Source organism: Triticum aestivum, chromosome 5D (assembly GCF_018294505.1).
Source record: "Triticum aestivum cultivar Chinese Spring chromosome 5D, IWGSC CS RefSeq v2.1, whole genome shotgun sequence".
In the NCBI taxonomy this organism is placed as follows: Eukaryota; Viridiplantae; Streptophyta; class Magnoliopsida; order Poales; family Poaceae; genus Triticum; species Triticum aestivum.
In genome coordinates, this window is record NC_057808.1 from 488,865,395 (window position 1) to 488,871,394 (window position 6,000).

Genomic DNA, 6,000 nt, shown 5'->3' on the forward strand with positions numbered 1-6,000 from the left:
GGGGTAGTTCCAGTTGGTATGCAACCGTACCCACTCGAGACATAATTGAGAATGGACCAATGAATCTGGGTGCCAGCTTTCCACGAGTCTGAAATCGCTTAACTCCTTTCATAGGAGTGACTCGGAGGTACACATGTTCTCCGGGTTCAAAACTGACCTGCCGGTGCTTTGCATCATAATAACTCTTCTGACGGGATTTGGCCAATTGCAGTCGGTCTCTGATTTCCCTGACTTGTTTCTCGGCTTCCATCATGAGATCGGTTCCGAAGATATGGCTATCTCCAGCTTGAGACCAATTTAGAGGAGTGCGGCACTTACGACCATATAGAGCTTCATAGGGTGACATCTTTAGACTGGTCTGGAAACTGTTGTTATACGAGAACTCGGCGTATGGCAAGCAATCTTCCCAGTTCGCCCCGTTGGCTAGCACACAGGCTCGCAACATATCTTCGAGTATTTGATTTACTCGCTCTGTCTGACCGTCCGTCTGGGGGTGATAAGCAGTACTATATTTTAGTGCTGTCCCCAAGGCTTGATGGAGGCGGGACCAGAAAGCGGAGGTAAACAAAGAACCTCGGTCGGAAGTGATAGTCCGGGGTACCCCATGCAGACTGACGATTCTGGATACATACAGTTGCGCCAGTTCATTTGCTCTGTATCTGGTGCTGACCGGGATGAAATGAGCAACCTTGGTTAGGGTGTCCACTATAACCCAGATTGCGTCTTTGCCTCGCTGAGTCCTAGGCAATCCGGTGATGAAGTCCATGCAAACATCATCCCATTTCCATTGTGAAACTGGCAGTGGTTGGAGAAGTCCGGCTGGCTTCTGATGCTCTGCTTTCACCTTGTTGCATATGTCGCAACAGGCTACAAAATAGGCAATGTCTTTCTTCATCCCATTCCACCAGAATATTTGTTTAAGGTCTTCATACATTTTCGTACTTCCCGGATGAATGGAATACGAGGATTCGTGTGCTTCTGACAAGATTTTCCTCTTCAAGTCCGGTTGATTTGGTACACAAATTCGTCCACGGAATCGGAGGGTACCGAAGTTGTCCTTGAAGAAATCTGGGGGCTGCCTTGCATGTTTTTGTAGCTTGGCGTCATCTGGCTGGGCCTTGCGGATTTCCATCTCAAGTGTGGGGGTAACTTCCAAAATATTAGTGAGGCCAGCATCCACGATGACCAAGTTGAGCTGAGCGATCTCCTCCTGAAGTTCGGTAGGCAATGATTTTAACATGACATTTAAGCTGACGGGCTTTCGACTGAGCGCATCGGCAACGACGTTGGCCTTGCCTGGATGGTAATTTATTCCAAGGTCATAATCCTTGACCAACTCTAACCATCTTCGCTGACGGAGATTTAAATCTGGCTGAGTGAAGATGTACTTGAGGCTTTTGTGGTCGGTAAAAATTTGGCACCTTTTTCCAATGAGATAGTGTCTCCAAATTTTTAATGCATGAACCACTGCAGCCAATTCCAAATCATGAGTAGGATAATTTCCCTCATGTGGTCGTAGTTGTCGTGATGCATAGGCTACTACCTTGCCGTCTTGCATCAATACACAACCAATACCTTGTCTGGAGGCATCGCAGTACACGTCGAAGCTGCGATAAATGTCTGGAAGAGTCAATACGGGTGCGGTTGTCAGACGCGTCTTTAGCTCATAAAAACTCTTCTCACAGTCCTTGGTCCACTCAAACTTTGTATCCTTTTTGAGCAGTTCCGTCATAGGTTTAGCAATTTTGGAAAACCCTTCAATGAAACGACGATAGTATCCAGCTAATCCAAGGAAACTCCGGATCTGTGTTACAGTCGTGGGCGGTACCCAATCGAGCACATCCTTTACTTTGCTCGGGTCCACGGCTATGCCTTCGGCGGATAGTACATGCCCGAGAAACCCAACTTGCTTGAGCCAAAATTCGCACTTACTGAACTTGGCGTATAGCTGATGGTTGCGGAGCCGTTGTAGCACTGCCCGGAGGTGATCCTTATGCTCTTCTTCACTCTTGGAGTAAATGAGGATGTCGTCGATAAAGACTACCACAAATTTGTCGAGGAAGTCCATGAACACCTTGTTCATCATATGCATGAAGAAGGCAGGGGCATTGGTGAGACCAAAGGACATCACAGTATATTCGTAAAGACCGTATCGTGTAGTGAATGCGGTCTTAGGAATATCTTCCCTTTTAATCTTGAGCTGATGATACCCGGTCCGTAAATCGATTTTTGAGAATACTTTAGCCCCACTGAGCTGATCGAACAGATCATCAATCCTTGGCAGTGGGTATTTATTTTTGATGGTGACCTCATTCAGCTGGCGATAATCTATGCACATACGGAGACTGCCATCCTTTTTACCCACGAAGATTGCAGGTGACCCCCACGGTGAAGAGCTGGGACGAATATAACCTTTCCGGAGTAATTCGTCAAGCTGTTTCTTTAGTTCCACTAATTCTGATGAGGGCATCCGGTAATACTTCTTGTATAATGGTGCGGTTCCGGGCACAAGATCTATGGCAAATTCCAGTTCCCGATCTGGTGGCATGCCTGGCAGTTCTTCTGGAAACACATCAGGGTACTCACTGACCACAGGAATAAATTCCAATTCGACCACAGCAGTGCACACTAGTTCTGGCTTGGGTATATGCTTGCGAGCATAGAATTTGGTGAGCTGCCCATTCAGACTGGTTAAATTGACTTCTCGGGTTGCGCAGTTTATACAAACTTGATATTTGGTCAGCCAATTCATTCCCAATATAATATCCAACTGTTCAGACTCAATGATTATCAGAGATGTTGGAAAGTGGACCCCGTTGATATTGATCTCCAGATCACGGCAGACTAGATTGCTCTTGATTATAGATCCCGGGGTTTGTACCAGCATATTTTTGCCCAAAATTGTGCAAGGAAAATTGTTTTGGGCGGCAAAACTCCGAGAAATAAAAGAATGGGAAGCCCCAGAGTCAAATAAAATTACTGCAGGTATGTCATTAACAGAAAACATACCAATGACGACTTCTGGCTTCTCTTGGGATTCATCGGCGGAGATATGATTCACGTGCCCAGTGAAGTTTTGCTGGGTTGGCCCTGACTCCATAAAGTTGACTTGTGGCCTGCTCAGCGCATTCACCTTGTGGTTCTTGGGGCACTGTTTGGCATAATGTCCGGGCTGCCCGCAAGTGAAACAAGAATTATTGCGCTGCCGCTCCTCATGCATTGGATTGGCCCAACATTCTTGACTTGAGTGGTGGTCTTGTTAACATTCTGCTGCCAATTTGGCCGGTATTCCACCTGAGTCTGCTGCCAGGTACGAGCCTTTTGCATAGGTTGCCCATCCTTCTTTGGCTCAAACTTGCGCTTGTTGTCGTTAACAGGCCTATTATCTGATATAAGCTTGTGTTCCCGTTCAGCAATGAATGCCTTGTCTACCAGAGTTTGGAAATCCGTGAAATCAAACATACTGAGAGCACACCGAAGTTGCGGATTTAAACCTCCAAGAAATCTGTCCATCTTCCTTTCTTCGGTGGCTACGTCATACAGAGAGTAACGGGCCAGATGATTGAATTTTTGCAGATACTCAGCCACAGATTGATTTCCTTGGACAAGCGCGAGAAATTCATGCTGCTTGGCCTTCATAACTCCAGTAGGGATGTGATATTTGCGGAACTTATCCTTGAATTTTTCCCAGGTGACTTCCTCATCAATCGGCCACATGGCTTTTGTATTTTCCCACCATATGGCAGCTGCGCCTTCAAGGTAATGGGTTGCAAATGGGACTTTATTCATGGTTCCTTCAGTACGGGCGATCTCAAGCTTTTTCTCCATGGTGCGCAACCAATCGTCTGCATCCAATGGGTCAACAACCTGACTGAAATTGGGTGGATTGGTCCTCTGAAAATCTGACAGCTTTGAGTGATGACCATTCTGATTTCCATTTTGTCCAACTATAGCTTGCACACTTCTCAATATTTCAATCAGATCATTGTTCCTTTTTTCTTCAAACATACGCAGAACTTGCTCGGTGGAGGGAGGATCAGGCGGAGGAGGTGGTGGCTGAACGTACGGCTCGGGAGAATATCCTACCTGTCGTGCGGAACGACGAACAGGAGTTCCCTCACGAACGTTGCTACTGCCGCCTCCCCGCGTCATCCTATTGAGTATTTTTCCCAAGGCAACGAAATCGAGATGAGAGACATCCAAGAATAAAATTGGGGAAAAGCCAGCAACAATTCTCGAAAAAGACAAAAGAGCGAAGAGAATACGGCGATTAAAGTCCCATCATAATTATACATAGACTCATACATGAAAATTTAACAACCTGACTGGTTCCACTACTCTCATACATGAAGCATCATGACTCGTACAACTACATCCGTACACCATCTAGACGACTGCGAATACTCAAAGACACTACTGCTCTGCTGGTGCTGCGGTGTCCTCCCCTGAAGCGGTCTCAGATCCCGAACTGACGTGGTTAACGGAAACCTCCGGGTTAAAGGTAACACGACGACGCTGCCTCGAGGGCTCTCCCTCAGGGGCAGGGGTAGGATGAAGCATCGGGGCTGCAGGAGTAGCAAGAAGTGAGACCCACTCGGCAGGAGTACTGAGAGGGTTCACGGCCGGAACGCCTGTGCTACTCGGGGGAGTAACCGGCGAAATAGGGGAGCTAGAGCTAACTGGGACATAAGGGGTAAATCCCAGTGAGGATGGAGTAGTGGTGGATCTAGTAGTGACCAAGGTAGCGGCTAAAGCAGTACGGGCACGAGTCAGCTCTCGAGCCAGCTCGTGGATCATCAGATAGCTAGCAGTGATATAGCGAGCAAGATGGCTAGCAACACTATCAGACTCCGGGTTAACGAGAGGAAAACGGACACGACCGTTGTCGTGCAGAGATGGGTAGTAATAGAATCCTGGGTGATGCTGCATTTGAACCTCGGTATAACGAAGCTCGACAAGGACCTCAAATGCGGCAAACTGGACAGCCTGAGAAGCGGTGGAGGCGTAACCGCTCCGAGAAGTGCGAGTGTAAGAGCCGGAATCGGAACTGGTGCGCAGAGTAACCACTGCGTGATACTCATACACTGAGTCTGCTAGACGCTCCCGGTACACACGGTAGACTGGTTCGTCTCCGTGAGGGTACAGCCGACGCCACACGTTGCGGAGAAGGTGCGGTGACGTGTACGGCATCAACTGCAACTGGCACGGATACGGCACCGGAGCCATCTACACTCACAACCATTAACAGGTTAGCATAAAAATAATAATCAAATGACTACAATGCAACAACCAGCTATAACTGCTACCGACACTCACATTTACTCGTGTCTAGCGTCCAGTTAACACGTCGTAGTCTAGCGTGGCCTACAGTCAGCGCGGCTCTGATACCAACCGTTGTGGCACCCCGGCTCAGAGCGACCGGTTTACCCTGCATTGCCAGCCCAGAGATCATGTCTTCTGGCAACACACAACATATTGGTACAGAAAACAACCGCTTTATTGATGCTAGCGGAACAGAGTTCATATTACAACAGTGGTCGAGGCCAAGCGGCACACTCGGTGCGGCGGAACAATATGTACATTATTTAGTGAACATAAAGGGGCCTCGACTCGAACAACTACGTGGCAGCGGAATAACGTCGTAGCGGAAGCTCCATATCACAGGGACACTGATGTGGACACGATCTAGACTCGAACAGCGCTCCTTTCCAACGAGACTTTCCTGAAATCTGGCATGACACGCCAGGTCAGTACATTGAATGTACTTGCAAGCTCACAACAAGCATAATCATAATGACAAACAATATCATGATATTTAACCAATTATTAATAATGCAACATTATATGTCAACATGCTGTGATCAAGCCCGAACGTCCCTCAGGACAGCTTACCAACTGTGATCATCTCTGGACCACAAACACACCACCATAGTGGTCTTTCTCAAGAACAACTCGTGATCCTTACGGCGATCACAACCACGACCATCATTTGGTCCCAAA